Raw genomic sequence first — 13,188 nt, 5'->3', positions numbered from 1 at the left:
CAGAAAAGAATCCCCCTCCTCCTATGTGCTCAACAGCATGTTCTCTCTCCTTCCATGATCCCCCTCCTCTGCCTCTCCGCCATTGTCCCTGGTGTCTCCAGCTGCCCCAGGAGTGGGGAGAGCTCCAGAGCCCCTCCTGCTGTGTTCCAGCCAGGTTGCATGGGGAGCCAGGCTGCATGGGGAGCAGGGCCCAGCCAATCCCTGGTAGTGAGTTCTTCCTGCCTGGTCCCCCCAGGTATTCCTTGCCAGCGTGGAAGCAGGAATAGAGAGGAGAAATCCACCCATCACCAGTTGGAGACAGCAGAAACAGCAGGCAGGGAAGGGAGAAAACGGAAGGGAAGGAGAGGGGACATGCCACTGAGCACAGAAAGGAGGAGTGGGGTATTCTTACCTGCCTTGGGGACTTGAAGTTCCTGCAGTATAGTCTGCCCACCCCGATGGGGTAAGGGGGAAGTTGGGAGCATGGGGGGGTGGGGTATAGTCATTCTTGCAGCTCTGGTCACAGCTTCTGTACCCCACTTTAAAAATCCTGGGCCTGCCCATATATACACACAAAAGTAAAAATGACATATAGGCTGAAAGTAAAGGGTTAGTGCATCTCAGCTGGGAGTCGCCAAAATCCTAGAGTACCTTTTACACTTAGAATCTCAGAAGACACAGACAGGAAAGTAGCACCCTGTTGTAACTCATGTTGCTTTGCAGGAAGTGCCATGAATTACAATCCCCCCAAAACAACAGAAATTTGCTGTTGGGTCCTATGGGTTGGGGGAAACTAGCCTGTGCCATTCTTCCCATAGCAAGGCCCCTCCTCCCACCCAGTCTCGGTGCTGTTTTCAGAATGGGAGGGGGGAAAAGGGAACTGGTTCTTGTAGCACCCTGTTGTAACTCATGTTGCTTTGCAGGAAGTGCCATGAATTACAATCCCCCCAAAACAACAGAAATTTGCTGTTGGGTCCTATGGGTTGGGGGAAACTAGCCTGTGCCATTCTTCCCATAGCAAGGCCCCTCCTCCCACCCAGTCTCGGTGCTGTTTTCAGAATGGGAGGGGGGAAAAGGGAACTGGTTCTTGAGGTTGCGCAGCTGGCACTGGAGAGTGGGGTGGATGGATTGGAGCCCCCCCTCCACACCCAGGGGGAGCCAGCTGAACAAACCCTACACCAAACTCCCCGTTCTCTTTCCCCCTCCCATTCTGAAGACAGCAACAGAGCAGGGCTGAGCTGTCAGCATAGCCCTGAGTGCAGACACAAATTACTGAAGCCACTCCATTTTGGAGCGTCTTTATCTAAACCTTCATGAAATGAGGGTTCAGATTTTAATGGGAATCTAGCCCTTTTAAAGCGTTCTGCAGCCATGTACTTCTGTTTGGCTGTAGCTGTAGAGCACTTTCAGGGTCCAGATCAGGCAAAAATTGTCACTTCTGCCTGCACCGAGTTAACTTTTAGCCATAAGGTCCAGAAAGCAGCAGTATTTGCTCATCATTACATTATTGCCCAAAAAGATCCCACTGTTCTCTCAGCCTGTTGTCTTGGGGATCCATAAGGGGACATCAGCCTTGTCACCTTCACTGTGCCCAAAAGCGTTGCCAACCCCTGGTTTATGTTATCTAACCCATGAAGTTGCTGGAGCCCTCTGGAAGGGTGTGTGATGATGACCCGCAGCAGGGAAGAAAGATAAAAGATCTTTACAACCTGGCTCTAGTTAAATGCACTTACTGCAGGCTAGTGACACTTGCATAATTGGCAGCACCTAGCCTCCAGGGGCATCTAGGTGGGAAGGGAGTAACATCTACCCTGCATATGCTAACCAGGCACATGTAAACGGTAGTTTTTGCAGTAAATTGCATATAACACAGGCAAAACAACCAAACATATTTGTGACTGCAGAGATCTAGAAAGATAAGTAGAAATCAATTAATTTTTCACCCCTTTCTGATGGTTCTAAAGGTATGCTTATGATGGCAAAATTAACTTTCATCGCTCCCTTATTGTTGGGAGTCTCGGTTTCTTTTAAGTTACAGTTTAACTATAATTTCTTTGGTTTCTGATTGTGGTTTTGTGAGAGCTAGAATTGCCTTGAAAGGATTTTAAAATTCCACAGAAGAGTAGTACAGAGATTTCTAAGGCATTGGTTTAATACAGATCATGGCCCTGCAACTGAACTCACATGGGCAAATTGCTGCACCAGTGTGGAACCACTTGCATTGTCGTATTTCACCTTTATGCACCCAAGTCATGCTTACACTGTCATGTAAGTGTAATTTTCAGCGTTTAACATGGCTTTTAGATTTTGGTTTCCATCTGTGGCAGAATGGGATTGCCCAGGTACACATGTACCTGCCAAGTGGTGGGTGGGGGAGAGCACACTCTTACCTTTTAGCCCAATAGCCTAGTACAGGCCTCCTTTTACAACAGGACTCTGCGGCCTGGAATACCCTGTGCTTACCCTCACCACCGATCCCTTCTTTAGATGCAGTGGACAGCAGATTCTGCAGTAGAGGGGAGAACCACAGAGAGGATGGGCAGCATGGTGCAGCTCCATGTCACTGATCCATCATGCCAGATCACACCTGCATAGGCTAGATAGGACCTCTTCATGGGCTGAACCTTGGCATAGTTGTTAGGGCATTTGCACAAGAACGGGAGACCCAGGTTTTGGTTCCCCCTTCAACGAGAGGGAATTTGACCCTGTTTCACACTCCCCAGTAAAAGTGTCCGTCCATGTAGTAGGCATTTCCCAAGGCACACTTGCAAAGCCCTCCTCTTGAAGCTGGTTCACTGGACATCCAGGAGGGGAAGATTGTGCTCCTCCTTGCTCCACAAGGCTAAAGAAAGTTTGGTTTATTGATTTGGAAGCTGCCCCAGAAGGGATATGCTTCTACAGTCTGGCCCACAATGGCTTTTCTGCACCTTGCATTTAACATAAAATGGATAAGCAGTAATGGAACAGCCTCCATCACATAAAGGAGCTTAGGCCAGAACCCATGGCCTCCCTCTCCAGGGCAGCACCCCTCTCACTGAGCTTCCCTCCCCCAACTTGCTTTCCTCTTTTCCAGCAAAGAGTCTACACAGTCAGAGTGCAGCCTTAGGGTCCTTGGAAGGGTAGTGCAGGGTGAGTAACTATGTAAGCATAAATAAAATTTAAATGTTGTGTAAGTGCCCAAAGTTGCACTTGAGCAATGACATAAATTCTACTTAGGCACATAACGGTGAAATAGGATTTAGCTCTAGAAGGTTTCTGTGCAGATGCTAGGGTCCACCTAAGCAGGTCTGATTCCAAGATCATGACTATATGAAAGGAATAATCCTACTTGTGATGATTTTTTCCCCAGACAAGGATCCAGATTCTATTTAAAAAAAAAAAAAAAAAAAATCTTGTAACTGTTTCTCAAACCATTATTGTATTAGTGACATAATATGAAACCTCCAAAAGATTTGTGTAGCATCAGGCATTTTTGTGATTCCCAGAAAAGAGAGAGAATAAAATATTATCTTTTTGTAAGAAGTAGAATCATCTTCAGGAGAAAAACACTAGATTGAAGGTTTTGGCATATAAATTACTGATACTACTCTAAACCTTACCTGCAGCTTAATGAGGTTTTGGTCTGGGATGACCCTTGGAGCAATATGGTGTGGTTTTGTAAAAGATTAATGATCTTGTATTAAGCAATTTGATATTCAAACAGATCCTGGTACAACAAATTTAAGTATGCAAATGCTCTCATTTTTAAGTCAACAGCACAGCTATTCACATTACTTAGACTTTGATAAAAAATATCTAGTAACCTTTGTCAGTGGTTCTGAACCAGGGTGTTGCAGAACTCTAGGGTACCACAATACCCTTCCAACAATGTTGCAGTACTGCCAAGTGCATGCCAAGCTGGATTGGGAAGTGACTGCAGCAGAAGCAGGTATATCTTGCTCTGGTGGATGTTTTCCTGGTCAGGCCCTGCATATGCTTCCTGGAAAAAGAGGCATACAGGACAGAGCTGTCTCTCCATGCTACTGCCAAACAGAAAGTTGAGAACCACTATTCTCTGGATTTCTCTCCAGGCTGCTGTGTTACCACTATGTAAGAACATAAGAATTGCTATTTACTGGGGCAGACCATGGGTCCATCTTGCCCAATATCCTGTGTCACACAGTGACAGAGTGGATACTGAAACGGACAGTGAACTGGGTATTACCAGGGTTTTATCCACTGCTCCTCTCTCACTTGCAGCCTCCAGTATTTAAGGTTTAGGAAATGTTGATTCAGAAGCTATCCCCCTAATTCCCATGCTCAATAGCTACTGATGCACCTTTCCTCCAAGAATTTGTACAATCCCTTTTTTGAATCAGGCTAAACTGTTAGCTTTACAGCATCTCATGGCATTGAGTTTAACACATTAATTACATACTGGGCCCGTCTACATGTGTATTTATGACCGCCTAAACTTAAATGTGCCTTTACTTATGGCGCATTAAGGCAATTTAGGTGCATGCCTACATGTGGACGCACTAATGTGCATTAAGGCAGATTAAATTTAGGCGCAAATAGCCAAGTCATGTTAGCGCACGTGTAGATGTTCTAATGCGCATTAACGCAGTGCATATCCACTGACACACACTGCGTTAATGTGCATTGGCACATCTACATGCGTGCTAATGCAACTTAGGTATTTGTGCATAAGTTTGATACCTGGTTTAATGCAGGTATCAAGTTTAGGCTCACACAGCCTTCAATTGCCATTTTAAAAGGCGCATTAAGAACATGTTTGGACACTTGTCCTTAATGCACCTTAAAAATAGCAATTTTTGGCTAAGCTTGCTTAAGAGGCACATGTAGATGCACCCACTGTGTGAAAAAGAACTTCCTTTTGTTTGTTTTAAAAACTTACTACCTGATAGTTTCATTGCATGATCCCTGGTTCTTGTATTGTGAGATAGTAAAAAAAATTTAAAAATCCCTATTTAAGTTCTCTTTACCATTTAGTATTTTGTAAACTCTTATGTCCCCTGCCTCAAATGTCTTTTCTAAACTGAATAGGCCTAGATTCTTTAGTTTCTTCTTATATGGGAGCCCCTCCACACTACTTATCATTGCTGCCCTTCTCTATATCTTCTCTAGTTCTTCTTCAGGTGTGGGGACCAGAAATGGGCACAATATTCAAAGTGTGGATGCACCATGGATTTATCAAGGGGCATAACTATACTTCCCAGTTTTGTTTACAGTTTCCTTCTTAATAATCTCTAAACTTATGTTTGCCTTTTCACAGCTGCTGAGGACTGAGCTGATGGCAGTTCCACTGTGACCTCTTGTTTTTAGGTGGGTGCAGGACTAGACAAGAAAAACATCCACCAGAGCCAGATTCAGCTGCAATGCTGAGAACTTACCTTTTATTAACTGTTCTCATAGACAGTAGCACTTTTACCACTGTATCACCTAATCTTGCTCTTAGCACTGAACTATTGCTGCAATTTCAGCTCCCAGGAAGTTTTATCACTATGTTACTTTACCTAACAGTGGTCAAGTGATTGAATTGGAAGATTAAACACCTCTTGCTTGTTTCTTACCACGCACAAATATATTTTTCCCCTAACATTCAAATCAAATAGAAGGTAGTTCCAAGAAATCCTTACATCAGAATTCCACTAGAATGATTAGCCTGCTTTAGTTTGTTGATATAGAGACATATCAGGAACATGGAAATAAGACCGGAAAATGGTACAAATCAGGGATAAATTGAGTTCCCCTTTTCCTACTTCTGCAGAACCAGATTTGTTTCTGCACTGGCCAAGAGTACTATATAAGCAGGGGGGAACCAATGTAAATAGTACAGGGTTTAATATATGGAGAACAAAGCTAAAGCTGTTATGGTAGCCTGTGTGTTTTAGCCCAAATAAATCATTCCCCTGAATCTGCATTTCATATAAATGATTTAATTTACAATAATAAATGGGAGAACAGCAGAATCATGTAAAACACAGCTTACTATTTTAAGAGTAAAGGTACTATAGGCTAGAAGACATAAGGCTAGAAGAAAAATCTTATTTAAAGTAATGATAAGGAATATTCCTTTTAGAGATTATTAAGCTACCCAGAAGAATTCTAGAATAGATCAAAAACACAACATTTATCGATTTAAAACTATCTACAGAGAATGTCAAGAGTATTCCTTTATATGTATAGTGTTTAACATCATTTTTAATGTGACTATTTTATTGTGTTAAATGGATTTGATTTTACCCCTGCTGCATTCTATAAGATTCAAGAGAAATAAGGTGACAAAACACATCAAGTAAATTTTGAGCCAGTCGTTCTCAACTGGGGTAAGGCTCAATTTCGAAAAAGTGATGGAGGGGTGCCTTGAGTCTGAAAGAGTTGAGAACCCCTGGTCTATGCAAAGTACCTTGTTGAAATCAGGCTATATTCTGCATCTTTGTGGCAGACAGTGCAGTGTAGAGACCTGAATTGAACTAGCTCAGGTATAAACAGCAGTCTAGTCACTGCAGGACACAGCTTGATACAGACTAAAATCCTGAACAGATCATGCAGATGCACTGAAGACACTCTACAATACTTACGCAGGTAGATTTTATAACTCAGTTATGCTTCTGTTTGCATGCTGACATACTCTCTGTCTTTTAAACGAGAACTGTACTTCATTTCTTTGTACAATTTTTCTAGGTAATTTCTCTATTAGTTAAATCATTCCTAGTTTTTAATTTTCTTTAATAGCCACAAAATCATAGAAATTAGAGATTTAAAAAAAAAAAAAAAAAAAAAAAAAATCTTAAAATCACCCAGCCCATTTCCCTGTAAATGCAAGATTGTGCACAATGCACTGGCAATTCCTAATGAAGTTTGTTCAGTGAAGTCTAAGCTCACCTTTCTGTCTATGTTAGTAATATGGAAAAATAGAAGAACAGTAAGAGATTACAGAGCAAAGAAGGCTATTATTTTAGCAGTGCATGAGGAACTGATTCTGGCTATGTCAGTATCTGGCAAAGTCATCTGTCAGCTAGCCAGCCTCAATATATACCTCGCTGATCCTAGCAGACATAGCTGTCCAAGTAGTAGAGTTCAGACAGGCTTCTCCCTCACCTGTCATTATTAAAAGAGCTACTGTCCTTATTTCAGCAACCAGTGCAGTGATTCCTATAGTCTTTGCCACCATCTAAGTCTGACATTCATTAATATACATGAGCTCCAAGATTTTCACTCCAGTTGACCTAGATACATATTCACCTGTTGTATGTCAGGAATCTGAAGGACAGGGTATTATTCTTTAAAGCCTTGTGTAGAAATAAGGAACCTTCATTGTAGATTTCCATAATTGTACAGCGTACCCCCTGGAAGTGCCAGCAGCCCCCTTCCATTACCGGTTGCCTGAGGATGGGGAAGAAAGGATACCTTTTGAGAATGCCTAGCCAAGTTCCTGGACGGCCAAAGCAGACCCAAGCAAGCAGCTCAAAGAAACCTGCTGACGTTGATATGATCAGTGTTACGCAACTGCATTGCTCAGTTTTTACTCTGGGCAGCCTCTGTCCAAGGCTACTTGCTGCCATTTTCCCCCCCGCAGGCCTTTGCTCAATCCTCAGGGCATTTGCATTCCATGCTCCCATCGTCTTCGCCCACCCCACAATATGATCTTTATCTCTTCTCATTTCCATAGCCCCCTCCCAACCACAAACACTTCGGAAAATATTAATATAAATTATAGAACTATGGCCTTTGCCAATTACCATTCTTTTCAATCTGCCTTTTAGTATCTCTTCACCCGTAGCCCTGTGTCAGTATTGTTTACTTAGATCATAAATTCTTCAGGGCATGGGCATCTCTTATTGTTTAGATAGTATTACTAGCCCTCATCTCAGTCAGGCTGTTTCCATAATACAATGAACAATAAATAACAGCAGCTGTTTTGATCATTTTGATCAAGGGTCTGACTCTTCTCTGAAACTGCCAACGAACACTGCAACAGTCTCCACTGCCAATACTAATCTTTTCAGTTTTAACATTTGTTAAGCTACAATTTTAAAAGGTCATGCCAAAATAAAAGATATTGCATCGCAAATGAAAGGAACCAAAGCTCCTGAAGCACATGCGCTGTAGCCAGAAACTGACCCTTCTTCCCCCCCCCCCCCCCCCCACACTGCTTAATAGTCATTTGCTCTGACAAGGGTGCACAGGAGATAGCTAATGGCAGCCTAGGACTAGTACATGATCACACCACCAACCCCAAGTGGCAAGGAAGTATAGCTATATCCCATTTACTGTTGCAGAACTAAGGTAAGGGAAGAGATTAAGGCCAGAGGGCTAGACTCAAGAGGACATCAGATACCTCTTATGTCCCTGATGTGGAATCAACAGCCTTGAGTTAGATGCCCAGGCGCTCTATATAGTAAACAGGAAAGGGGGTGTGTGTGTGGGGGGTGGGGGTGTCTCCTCAGAAGGGTGATCCAAAAAACTCTCCAGCTGAACAGGGAGCTCTGCAGAGGTAGCCAACAGGAAACATGAAGCACAGGGGTACCCCTGTAACTTCATTTTTCCCTGGAACTTATGCACCTAAGTCAGAGCTGCAGGCAGCTGCCTTCACCCATTACAGATCCAGAGCCTGAACTTCCCCTAGGGCAGGCACCAGCATCTACTGTTAAAGAAAATTAGACTGGGCACACAATACTTTGTAAAGAACATCTACAAAGGTGGCGATAGTAGTACTGCTGCCACAGGTGGCTACCTTGTTTTTTTTTTTTTTTTTTTTTTAAATGTTAAGAGCATTCAGCCCGGAAGTGATATACTGATTAAAGGACTCTCTCAGCTTAAGGGGGTAGGAACTGAACTCTCCCTTCATTCAGGAGACTGTCCTTATTAGTCCCCCTGCTGAAGCAGTGAATAACTGAATACTCCCTGGCCACATGAATGGCATTTTATCATGAATGATAATTCTTTCTTAGAGCAATGGTGTCAAACATACAGCTCACAGCAGTGGATCCAGCCTGCAAAAGTGTCATTTAGTTCAGGGCTGGTCAACTGGCAGCCTGTGGGCCCATATGCAGCCCCAGAGGCTGTTCCCCCCTCCCCATTTTTTCCTACTACAGCAGCCAGGTGGGTTAGACTGCCCAAGCTGTGCATGGGCCAAAAGAAGGGAGCCTACCCACACTGCAGGTTGGTGGTGTGCATGGCTGGCAGAGGGTGTCAGGCTGTTCATGAGGTGGAGTGAGGGCTGCCCAGCTCCCCCCAATTCCCTCCCAGCCATGCAGGTGGAGTCAGGTGGCTTGGGCTATGAAGGTGCCCATACCATGTGCACAGGAAGGGGGTGCTGAGCAGCCCACATAACGCACAGGAGCCGGGGGGACACACCAAAGCAGCATGTAGCCCCTGGGCCTGTTGCCCGTGTGTCCTGTGGTCCCCAGCTCTGATCTAGCCTAATCTAGGGGCTTCTAGAGGGGCAGGGAATTCAAGGGCAGGACCCACTGCCAAAAACCAAGGTACAGAGCCCCTCTGAGGACACATTTCAGTGGCAGGAGGCAAGTGATAGCAGTGTTAACCCCTGTGACTCCAGATTCGGTTCCTGAGGAGCCCTGCAGTCCAGACACACGGGGGAAGGAAATCAGGTTGAGTTGGTACTCTCGCTTAAGTGTTGGAGCACTCACCTGGAAAGACAGAAACCCGTTTCTAGTCTTTGCACTGTTGTATATGCATTTTATATAAACTGAAACATTCAAAAGGACAAAATGAGAGAATTCTATCACAGAATATTTACAATCCAGTTGTTAAAGGCATTCCTTTGGAAGTTGTTATAATGAGGACGGCAATCAATGGTCTGTGTCCACATAGGGACAGACCAGTAAGTAATGGACTAAATTTGCAAAAATGGAGATTTAGAAAAATTTTGCCAATACCCAACCTGTGAAGGTGGGTTAGCAATAGGACTACCTACAGATGTTGTAAATTCTCCATCCTTGAAAGTTTTCAAGTGCAGGTTAGCCAAACACTTGGCTGGGATAGTTTAGACAGCGATGATCCTATTTAAACTGGAGGTTGGAGTGGAAGAGGTCTTGAGGTACATTACAGTCCTATTTTCTATGTTTCTAAGGATGTAATCTGACAGAAAATTATAACTGGAACTTATGCATATTTGGACCATAAAGTTTGGATACCTTATTTTGCCTATAATCAGAAAGATCTACAGCCCAATTTTTCAGAGGACTTGGCATTTTTATACTATATAAACACTTTAAAAGGAATTAAATTAGTAACAGAACATCCTGGAGTACTAAGTTGGTATTTTTCCATTTTGCAAATGGAGAAGGAAAGGCAAACTGACTTTCCCCAAAACACACCCCTTCACTCTGATCCACACTGAAGGGTAACATCAAAGGGCATTCTTGAGCATGATCCTTCAGCGGTGCCCAACCCACAAAAGCCTGCACCCCGTTTAAAGCTGTTGTCTTACTTTTGATAGTAACTTGTCTAACTATCAGAGCAGCTGAGCATCCACAGCTTCAGCTGACTGTAATTGCACTTGCAAGTGTTCAGTACTTCGCCAGACAACAGTAGCTCCACGTACCTGAAGCTGGTTGCCCAGGGGATGAGGAAAGCAGTTAGTGGCTACCTATACAGCGTCTTATGGGAAAAGTGTGCAGCATATGCAAGGGAAAAAATTTAGTTTTCCTGAACAGAATCCAACACTCACTGCTCATTTATGCTAATCCTCTCATTCTCTGCCCATGTTCCAGCTTCTACAGTAAGTGAGATGTGGAACCTACAGACAACATTCAGTATGCAGCTTTACCTGATGACCAGAATATCACTTATTCTGCATGCTGCATTCGGCGACAGGCATACTATCCCTCCCCCAGCCATGAGATGTTTCCATGGGATTAAAAGCATTGTCATAATACAGGTGCAAAAAGGCAACATTCAGAATGCATAGGCAACACACCTTGGCCTTTCTATCTTCTGAATGCTTGAATCTGCAACTTGAGTATTTTCTGCTGCACAGCTATAACATCACCAGCACACATCAGCATCAGGGCTTTATTTCCTGAAAATCTGCACTGTAACAGACTTCTTCCACTTCAGCTAGAGTACGGACTATAGTGGCTGCCAGCAGCAGTCTGGTATCTGTGGATAGCACAGCTGGTGGAAGGAAGAGATATAACCTGTATGTTATGTCCCAGCCGTACAGCTCTTATTCCTTCACAAGCCCATAACAGCCCACACTCTTAAGACACCATCTGGACTGAGTGAATCTAGGAACAGGAATCTTGTGCGCTGTCATGTTCCCAACCAGAAACAATGATCAGTCATTATCCAACTTTTGGGTCAAGCAGTTCAGGCCCTTTGTTTTTATATCCTTGTGAGATCCCACACTCTGACTACACACACCTTGAAAGCACTGTCTAGGTCCACCAACTACTTTTCTATGTTCCTCCTAGAATCCACTACCTGAATGGACCCTTATTTTCCCTAGGAATCATAAAATGAAGAAAAACAAAGACATTTCTTACCATGCACTTGACACTTAAACTATAAAACCTACATATTTATGGAAAACAAATTTTAGAGCCAATCCCCTAAGCATGATCTCATCCCTTTTTGTAATGTCTTAGAATAGATGCTGCCTCCCTGAAAGAACTTGAACCAAGATCCTTCTCTCTTCTTCACCCATCCTGGTTCTGGTAATGAAAACTCCTTGCTGGTCTTTGAGAAGCACTCATATTACAACAACCTGGATAAAATAACTCCATCTGCTCTCAACTTCCTTCTTTTTTGTGTGAAGATACAGTCCAGTCAAGGGAAAAGGTGCTGCTCCAAGAAACCTTCACTGCTCCAGAGACCCATTCAGTATTGATGCCCCAATGATTATTTGGTCACATCTTCCAGAACATGGGTTTTCATTGCATATCAAATACCTATAATAAAGCAGACAGCCTGACTCAATCAAAGTCACAAGTATTGTTTATGAAACTAAACTGAATTCATAAGTAGAAACAGACATACTGTATTTACCCAAATCCAAGATGACTCAGAAAAAAAGCCTCACCTTGGATTTGAGGAATACCATGTTTAGTCAAACTGTCATTCTCCTACCCCACCCATCACTGTCACCAACATAATCAACTGGGTATGGGCCTGCTTGGAGAAAAGCTCTTTTGGGAAAGTTGCTGTGATATACTGTATCCAAGTCCACATCAAAACTCTTCAAAATCAAGGTTTTTGGCATGCAATTAAAAAAAAAAAAAAGTGAAAGGAAAAAACAAACAAAATAAAACAAACACTCCAACCCTGTATAATCCCCTAGTCTTAATCTCACTACCAGATTTCAAAGGACGGCTGAAAACAGGTGTTGAAACTACTTACAAAAGAGGTACAGAAGTGCGGAACCAACCTTTTCGGCAGGTGTCATAATCAGCCCCACACTCTCTCCACGTGCTAATCAGATCCCCTTCCTCTGCTCAATCTGTTGCTCTGCTTTTTGTACCCTGTGCTCCCTATCCAATTTGCCACCATGCCACTCATCCCGTTTCTGCTATGTACCACATGCAGAGGCTGCCAGGGCCACTTGAGGGCACATGTGCTCCAAGATGGCCACCCCTGGTATAAGGTATTTAAATACAGAAATTGCTGCTAGGTCCCCGTTACATCCATCTATCCATGTGTGTGCATGCATATATACACACGTGCGCACACACATCATGCAACCATATGCAACAACCAGAGCACCACTTAAGTCTGTTCACTGCATTCAGTCACCAGCATGTCATGGCTGGGGCAGGGACTGTAGGTTTTCCTGTCCTTAAAAGCACCCTGATGCAAAGACACAGACACACCCATCCATGGGTGGGGGGAGACAACGACACCACCTAGCAGTAAAATCTGTCAGTAGATGCACTGTATCTATACTTCACCCTCTCCCCTGCAACCTGCAACTTAGAGGTGGGGGGGGGGGGCAGCAGGGGGAATCTGTGGCTGAAAGACAGTCATCATCAGCTCAGGACCCATCCCTAAGCCGGGGTCGAGATCCTCCACCAAGGCACTGCCTGCTGATGACTGCACACGTGTACACACAATAACTGAAGCACACACTTGCTAGGAACCCAGAAGTTTACTGTTACAGCCTCGTGTTCACACCAGACAGTGGTGAAAAAAAGAGAGAAGAGGCCACAGGAGCTGGCGCTGGTCCCCGCTGCAGGCTCCTCC

The sequence above is a fragment of the Alligator sinensis genome, unplaced genomic scaffold, assembly GCF_000455745.1.
Source record: "Alligator sinensis unplaced genomic scaffold, ASM45574v1 scaffold126_1, whole genome shotgun sequence".
Classification (NCBI taxonomy): Eukaryota; Metazoa; Chordata; order Crocodylia; family Alligatoridae; genus Alligator; species Alligator sinensis.
This window is presented reverse-complemented; position numbering follows the sequence as displayed.